This window comes from Nuphar pumila, chromosome 6 (assembly GCF_984573655.1).
Source record: "Nuphar pumila chromosome 6, dmNupPumi1.hap1.1, whole genome shotgun sequence".
Lineage (NCBI taxonomy): Eukaryota > Viridiplantae > Streptophyta > Magnoliopsida > Nymphaeales > Nymphaeaceae > Nuphar > Nuphar pumila.
The window spans coordinates 20,586,534-20,596,127 of NC_143254.1; the positions used below are offsets into that span (position 1 = coordinate 20,586,534).

Sequence of the window (9,594 nt, forward strand, 5' to 3'; positions counted from 1 at the left end):
AAAATACCTTTGGAGATTTTTCTTTTAAACTACACAATGTGGGTCGTGCTCGCAAAAGATCTGAAAGCAAGCGTGGGCTTGTGCATGCACCTCAAGTTTTGTGTCACAAGCATAGAAATGTGTGTGAGTTCGATAATGCACTGATATGCATGTTTGATGATAGCGGTGGCAAAGGAAGTGGCAGTTTAGGTGGAAGAGGAGGCAGCTCCTTCATCAAGCAGGTGGTGATGTCACTGATGAAAGGAGGACAAGTGTCAGGGATGGTGGTGTTGGTGAGGTTGTATCAGCGAGAGTCGTCGACGGTGGCTTTCAGAAAAAAAGAGGCGAGAGTGGTACAATGAGAGATGAGAAAGTGAGATATGAAAAAGAGATAGGGTGAGAGCCATTTTATAGGAGGGGGGGGAGGGGAAAATAAAGGGTGAAAAACCATGGGATGAAAAAAAAAACATGGGGTGAAAACCATTGGATGAAAAAAGGGTGAAATTCATGGGGGGTTTAGGTTGGGTTGGATAAATCCCCACATTAATTAATATTTGATAAATTAAATATTACCAATGATTAATTGATAATATAATCAATTAAAATATATTAATTACTAAAAAGTAACAAATAAATATTATTTAATCTTAAATAATTACCAAAAGAATTCTTTTTATCTATAAAAAATTATAAGAAATTTGCGAGTAATACAGTTAGAAAGATTTTTTTGGCTCATTTTTTTGTTCTTTTTTTTATGTTTTCCAAAATTCTTCATTTTTGGGGTCAAAAATAAGTGACAAAGTATGTCACAAATCTTTGATGCAATACTTGAGCAAATATTTGGGAGGAAATTCGCATATTTGGAGAAAATTCATTATGTGAAGATTAAAATGGTTATTTAAGCCTCAGACATTTGTGGTTTGGGACATTGGGTGGATTTTTAAAAATTATAGGTTTTTTTAGGAAATTAATGCATCAGTTTTTGCGTGCAGTACGGTCATTCATTTTTCGATGAAAAAATATATTCCAATGCTCCAATTATTTTCATTTATTTGTGAGAATGTTTGAAGGTTTATCCATGCATTAATATGCTTCTGGTCTAAGCTCCGGATGTATGTCACAAGGATACTGCCAATACAATACAAAAGACACCCTTCTTGTGTAAGTTTCTAATAGAAATAATATATAAGACACGACACGGGGGTAAATTGGAGTATATGTGTGACATAGCTCCACGTCCCCAATTGGCAAAGTGGTCGTGGCTGATCCAGTTTCTTCACCTCACATCTTGTGCATTTGCTTTCCAAAGTAAGACATTCAGACATGGCCATGATGTTAACCTTATGTATAGTAAGTAGCCATTGTTGCAATCTGCAATCATGATCAGACCTGATCACCACCAAAAACGCAGGGTTTAGGAAGTTTGTGGCTAGCAAGAGAAAGTCGTTCAGTGCACCTCAACACTAAGCCTGGCTCGATAAACCAAGCTTAGTGTGTCATGACTTGCAGCATACCCTAGGCCTGCTACACCTTCTTAAGCGGGCAGGTTATATGTTCTCCCCAGGAACACACTATAGCTACAGTGCATGTTTCGGGGTCTCCACTGAGCGGCGCGTGGCACTCAATGGAGTGTATGGAGGAGCCGTAAATCAGCAGCTACAGTGCATGTTCCGGGGGGTGCACACGCAACACCCTCTCCCTTCTTAAGGTTGCAGCAGAACACACACATACACATATGGGAAACGTTTTAGTGAAGACCAAATTTTGTTAGGTTCCGTGTTAAGCCCCAAAAAAAATCATGATTGCAAGTGAACTTTTCACCCAATAGAGACATGCATTACATTAGCTATTTTCCATGCATACATGTATTTTAGAGAGGTGAAAAAATCAATGGCTCAAATTGCACTAAAATTTGACAATAGAAGATTGTAAATTTTTTGGTAAATTAATTTGATCCATATGTTCCTTAGTAATAAACAATGGAAACACACATATAAGTTCAGATTTGACAAAAGGAAATTATTTTTTCCATGTGGAACGGGGGAGCCACTCTTTAGAACAGAGACCTAGTCGCATTGGCTATGTTTGCCGTACTTTACGATTGCTATCTCGGTTGTCTGCGGTGCACCCCTCGCCCCCAGGGAATCACCTTGCATTGACATGCAAGGGGTGACACCTACGGGAATGGAACCTTGACCACCCGCCTAGTGGCCAAGGCCCCCCTTCCACTGCGCCAAACCCGTTGGGACTATAAAAAAAGGAAATTTTGCAACATATTTTTTTGCTGGAACCTAATGAAGGACTTAAGAAAAATAGGTCCTAACTAGAACATTTCCTTATATATACTAGAATGCAAGAACTAAAGTGTGAACTGAGATTGCAATGTATAAGCAGGATTTTTAGGACTTAAAAATCGATGGTTGAAAATTCTCATAAATATTCTAGCATTCAAAAATCATATATTTTTTTATTGAAAAAGTATGAACCAACAGTCGATTTCTACCAAATGGACCATGCCGAATAAAACTTCATGGTCAGATTTGCAAAAAAAAAAACTGTTAGAAATGCTTAGTTCACAATGTAGTTCTTAGTAATATATATATATATATATATATATAGAGAGAGAGAGAGAGAGAGAGAGAGTCCAAGCTTAAGGTGAGGGAGTCAACAAAAGTGGCTGCATCCCAATAAGAAGAAAAAATAATTTAAGAGGGGAAAAGGAAAGAAAGTGAGGGGAAGGATGAGAGAGAGAGAGAGATGAGTCACACACACGACATACACACCTTGCACGCACGCATATATGCGATCCTCCAACATTAGTAGATTCTTTTAACCCTAATTACCTTAATGGACTCTTAGCTAGACCCAAACTCCAACATTAATCTCAACAACTAAACTCAAAACTTGAATGGATCATTAGGACTCAAATTAAATATCCAAACCAAGAAATTATATCAAGACCTAAAGTAGTAGGATTAAATGGACATGTGCAACAGTCCTTTAGAATAATCTTTTTAAGAAATCCATTAACCTTTCCAAGAGAACATCATCTGGGAGTAACATGATTGACTCCATGATAAATTGTTGGTCATGAATAAACATATAAACAATAGATACATGAAAGTTTAGACAATGCCTAACTTAAGAAAAAAATTGTATTGACAAAGAACAAAAAGAGGAAAAGAAAAGAATAAGCACACTATAACAATGATCATTTTTTCATTTTTTTTCAATCAAATAATGTGAAATGAGAAATGAAAGTTAAAAAATTAGGCAAACCTCAGTGTTTATGCTCATGGCAAGTCAGTGAAAACCGTTAACAGTCATGGTGCGAAGGTGAAGCTATCATCATGCCGGGACGACAATGAACTAATATTTTCCTTTCCGGACCAGCGCGACGAAAACACCGCCATCGTGTTTGCCCGGGCCGACGATGACAAGCTCCCAACGCCATCTCTGAGAGATGGTGATGTATGTGCATTCCCTTCATTTATCTTGATTTGGTTTACCTTCTTATGGGCAGTGGCCATATCAAGCCTCTTGTCCAAGCATGGCTCTGTACAAGCTAGCCCAACTTGTAGCAACTGCCTCATTTCACTAGGCACACTCTTCAAATCCTGAGCTATCTCAGGATCATATACATCTTTCTCACGCCCCTCAGCAATTGCAGACCTTACCCACTCTGGCAAGTCTATACCACCCTTGCCATGGTTGAGATATTGGGATGGAAACTTTCCTGTGACGATCTCAAGTATGATCAAGCCCAGAGACCATACATCAGATTTGTGACAAACTTGGCAAGTTTCCGAGTATTCTGGAGATCGGTAGGCGACCATGTTTTGTGATGCAAGAGAATGGTTGATCAAGTTTGAGAAGCCAAAATCAGCTATAAGGGGCTCACAATCGTCACTGAATAGCACATTGGTAGATTTCAGGTTTCCATGGGGAAGGTCCATATCTTCAAGTTCTTTGTGGAGGTGAGCGAGCCCGTGAGTGATCCCTTGAGCAATTCGTAGGCGAGTCGGCCATTCTAGGATCGGCCTGTGCGGTCCTCGATCACCTATCAAGAAAATACATGCAGTAAGCAATAAGAACAAAAGCATGCAAGCACACACACACACAAGCAAGCTTTTGAGTATGTACACATATATGTCCTTATGGTGCTTAGCATTCATTAAGAACTTAAGATTTCACTCAAGTGCTTTGTATTGTCACTATAGTGATTAATTAAGCAAGTAGCACATTGGCATAATGAAACACAAATTCTCCTTGTTGCAGACATTACTGAAATGACTTACCTAGTGGCTTTAAATACAAAGGCACCAGTCCAATAAAACAGAGGCCCTATTACGGTGCTATATTTTGTGTGGTGCAAGTGCAGGAAAAACACATACAGGCAAGCATGCATGCACAAAAGAGTGAATTGTAACCTGTCTTGGAAACAGAACTTTTAGTGTGTTGCTGCATCCGATGATCACACACCATGTTTGAGATACAGCCTGTCAACTACGGTGCCCAACAGCAGATGGTGGGTGATCAGGTGCAGCAGCATATTAAAAGTGTGCAATCGCATTGCACCTGATCGTCCCTCCTTGTACTGCTGGAAGCATGCACTAAACCTTCTATGCCCTATTTAAATGATTGTTTTCTTTCTCATCATGTTCATGAAGGTTAACAACTAAACAAGCGTCTTGTCACTTTTTATTTAACATTTTTAGATGACCCGATTTGTGTCAATACGTTACAAATAGAGACCCATGTGAGCTCCACTCATCTGCGTCCCTTTTTATGAAGCTAAAGTTGGGTGTACTCCCTGGTGGGCCAGAGGGGAGTAGGTTTTTTTACACGAATGAACAGGCAAGTGAGTAAGGTGGTTTTCTCTCATTTTCCCAAGCAAGGATAAGGTATGGCTCTACTACTATATATTGGGAACAAAACCATGCAACTTTGACAAATAACCCATTAGAGAAAGAAGCCTGTCACTCCTCCTGGCCAAACTGCAAACATTTAAAATGTTAAAGAGGCCATAATGATTGTCTTGTTAGCGTAGGATCACATTCACAACCACTAAACTTCAGTTCTGTAGACAAAAAGGATCCCATCCTAATTTGACATAAGAAGGGATCCATCCTATGTCCATCCTAGCCATCCAGCTGATTCATCTGGATGGCTCGGATCAGTACACATTCAGGTGAGAATTTAGACCAATCCTTGCTGTTGGATGGCTAGGATTGAATGTAGGATGAAACACGTCCTATGTCAAATGATGGGAACGGAGAAAAGGGAGCAGCAGTCTATGTGAAGATCCCCAACTTCTCTTCTACAAACCCTAGTTATAAACCATGACTAGCCTAGGCTTGGTAATCAGCTGACCATCTCCAATCTAATCTATTGGATGATTGGGATTGACGTTGGCTTGTCAAAGGCTTTTCTATACATAGACGAAATCAGCTTGGGAGCAAACTTGAGAAGCCAAGTCAAGAGAGACTCAAGCAACTCCATCAAATGCAATTCAAAGTCCAAATCTACTAAGACGATATGATATACGGTACAATACAACATAACCCAAGATGCCACAACTCAAGAAGATTGATCACTTCCTCCTCTTTCGTACCATGCAAGAGGAAAAGCAAGTTGCCCTTTGGTGCGTAGTCAAACACCAACAGCTTCTCCTCCCGCCTGTAGTGGTAGGCCATCGGCGGCAAAATATTCTGGTGCTGAATATCTCCGAGCTTGTGCATCCTCTCATGGAACCCATCTTTCCCCTCCTGATTCATCTCCTTCATCCTCTTCACCACCACCGTCGATCCACTCGTGATCACTGCCTTGTACGACGACCCGAGCTGGTCGCTGCCGAGCACCTCGGCGGCCGCCCTCATGAGATCCATCAGGGCGAAGCCGCCCCGCCCCTCCTGCACGAACACAAGATCGGCCGTGTTTATCGGCAACGTCGGCTTCTTCGCCTCGAATTGGGGCGACGGCGGGATCTGCTTCATGTGCACGCTGTCGCCCGCGAATATTTTGTGGGTCGAACCTCTGGAGCCTCCTTGTATCACCACCGCCAACACCATGAGGCACAACATCACCACCACCACCACCATCACCGTCCGCCCCGACTTAGTGTTTTGCAGCGGCTCCGCCGGAGGAGTGCTCCCTCCTCCTAACGACGTCAGGCTGCTCGTGTCGGTGCAGTTGCTGCTGCCCTTACAAAGGCCCGAATTCCCACTGAAGCACTTGCCGTCGAATCTGGACGTCAATTGAGCCGGAATATTCCCCTCAAGGCGGTTGTTTGACACGTTGAACGACATAAGAGTGGGCTGATTGAACGCCGGAATATTCCCCGAGAAGGCATTGTTCTCGAGGCGGATCTCGATCAGGTGGGGAAGTGACGCCAAGGAGTCAGGGATCGGACCCGAGAAGTTGTTGCCGGCGAGCCAGACCTTCTTGAGGAGGTTTATAGAGGCGAACGCGTCGGCCGGGATGTCGCCGAAGAAGCGGTTGTCGTGGAGGAAGACGGATCTGAGGTTGCCGACGCGGCCGATGGCCGGAAACGGGCCGGAGAAGTCGTTTCCCTGGAAGCTGACGGAGCGGAGGCCGGGAAGACGGCTGAGGGCGTCTACGTCGACGGTTCCGGAGAGGCCGAGGCCACTGAGGCGCAGCCCGACGACGGTGCCGTGGAAGCAGACGACGCCCCGCCATGGCAAGGCCGCCGAGCAGGGCTCTCCGCCCTCCGCCCACGACGACAAGGGGGCGGGATTCTGGATGGACTTCTTCAGCTGGAAGAGGGCGGCGGATTCCGGGGATGCGTTGCCGGCGTCCGGCCGGAGGAAAAGGAAGAGGAGGAATATGAGAGAGGGTGCAGCGACCATCTCTCTCGCTCTCTCTTTTTCTCTCTCAAAGTTTTTTTGTCCTTTTTTTTTATTTTTCGTTAATTTTTTGGTTTAAGGAAATGCTTATAGTTTTTGTGCTGTTGGGTTGGTTTTGAGCCTAAAAAAAGGGAATGGGGGTGTGTGGGGATGTTGAAAAAGTCAAACGTGAAGATTCGAAAAAAAGGTCGTTTCGGGAGACGTGAAAATGGACAAATATGATCATGTGAGAAGTGGGGGCCATCTTGATTGTGGTTTGCGACCTAGTTTACGGTAGGCTGCCAAGCTACGTCGTGTGTTAAAGTGAGAAGCCGATCAGGTCATGCTGAACATGAGCGTTTTTGCTCATGCTGACATCGTGGCCATCCGATTTGCATTTTTAAAAAACTCAAAAGTCAACAAAACCACGTGGCATTCATCCAAAATGCAAACAGACGGGCCACGATGTCCGCATGAGAAAAAACGCTCATGTTCAGCATGACCTGATCTGCTTCCGTTGAAGTGATACCTTTATGCGACACAAGCCAATCAGATGACAGTATTTTGAGTGGAGCCAACAAGGGATCGCTTAAGCTATCCTCGAATCTCCACTAAATGTGTCCGGTACGTCATACTCTCACATCTAAGCACAGCTTAAGGGCGTTTGGAAGCGAGAATAATGTAAGAAAAGTGATGCAAAATAGAAAATAGGATTCTTCCAAACGAGAGAGACTTTTTTCTAAGAGAGTTTTTCTAAAAATATATATATACTTTTTTGATAAGAAACTTTTTCAGTGAAACCCTGCATTATGTTATTGTGGGCCCCGTGAAATGCTGTCATGTCAACCTTATGTAATCACTTAATCAATCCGTGGATACACGGTTCTGACACGTGACACGTTCTGACACGTATGGACATCGGTGATTAATGAGGTGTGGCGTCATGTCCTGGTAATGACGGAAGGAAGTGACTGGCTTTATGCGGGTATGTGTCATGTTTCGTTAATAATATTTTAATAAAATTTAATAATATTTTAATAAAAATGCATTTTCACAAATTAAAATATCAAAAATGGTTTTTTTTTTAAATAAAATATTCATGTAAACATTTCAAACTCGCATCGAGAACCTGAGTCGCATGCCGGTGGTACCTGTATCTTTGCAACTAGGGATGTATAATTGGTCGGATCAAGGCATTACCAAGTCCAACTTAGTCGGGTTTGGCCTAATCGGATTCAGATTCTGATGGAAAAAGATAAAACCAAACCCGGTCTGATTAGCTTAAAACTCAGTATTTACACTAATCAGATTGGGTTTCTAGTCGGATTCAAGTTCGGGTTTGAATGGAAAACTTAATACCACATCCGGATCCGAATATTAATCGAATATACATTTGGCTACCAAACCCGCCTAATGGACTCAGATTCAGGTCGGGTGTCTGTCTCACCCGACCGGTTGGCATCCCTATTTGCAACATAGGCCCTAAGTATGGATTAGTAGGATAGCTGACTGAATCATAACCCATTAGTTGGATAGTTGACGGAATCACAGTCCGATTAGTCAGATTCGGTAAAGCAAATAGGATTCAATTAATAATTGGATTAGGATTCAAATATTCAGATTTACATATGAATCCGAATCTCAGCCCCATCCATATCCAAATCCAACCTGATTGCATATAAAATATATGCTAGTAGCTAATCAGATTCAATATTTCTTTTTTCACATCCAATCTGAATTCCATTAGGCTGGATCCAATAAGGTGAGATTTGGTAATGCCTAGGTCTGACCAGACTCCGGCCTGTGTGCCTCGCTAGTAACAAGTAGATTTGATGGTGAATTTGAGTTTGATCCAGCCGGATCTGGGTCCATCATAGTGGATCTGGTATGTTTGTAAAATGAAGTCGGTATATAACCCACATATACCTTGTCCCAGTTTGGGTATAGCAGACTATGGTCCAGATAATCTGGGCCAGCATGATCTTAGCTGCATGGGGGAAAATGTGCCTTATCAGTAGGTGAAAATGGATATGGTTTGGTTGTGTATCCAAACTGGGTCCAACTTCATATTCTTGGATATGGACTTTTAAATAAGATCCAAGCATGTATTCCAATTGGATATGGATTTTCTTACTTAGTACTTATTGGATTCAGTGCAATATTTTATGTTGGATATGTGTTCAAGATTTTTGGTCAAATCTGATCCATTGAACTTTTACATGTGAAATGCTCAGTCGTAATCTTCTTTCACCGGATCCTGTATTATCATATGCATTATGAATCCAGATTTAACCTCGCATCATTGGATCTTGTTTAAAATTTGGATCAAGCATGATGCTGCCCGCACCAGGTCCGTACGCCCCTGATTTTTAAGCTCTGCTATCTTATTGCTTATTAGAACAGTGGGGAAGGGAACACAACTTGGATCCGTTTGTAAGGCCAGGTTAAAGGTTAAAACGGATCAGATCTACCACTCATGGTTGACCTGGGTCTAATTCAGATTTTGGATATGAATCCTAATTCATATAATCTTAGATCAGAAGTTGTGAGCTTCAGTCCGGATCCAATTTTGCATGTTAATACACAAAAGATGTCTGAGATCAATGTCCAGGAAAAAGCTAAAAAAGAAACTCAAATCCTATCCAGATCCAAAATTGAAGATCATATAAAACATTGATCCGACTCCTGAATTCAATACAAGCCGATCAAATAAATTTGAATATGATAAGTGAACCATATCCAAAAGTCGGAAGGCCAGCCTGATCAGGAG

General features: G+C 42.1%; 1 pseudogene; it reads right to left on the reverse strand.

The window, feature by feature from the left end:
* Positions 1–3,248: 3,248 nt before the first annotated feature.
* On the reverse strand, positions 3,249–6,928 carry LOC149834251 (pollen receptor-like kinase 3 pseudogene; annotated as a pseudogene).
* Between the last annotated feature and the right edge of the window lie 2,666 nt (positions 6,929–9,594).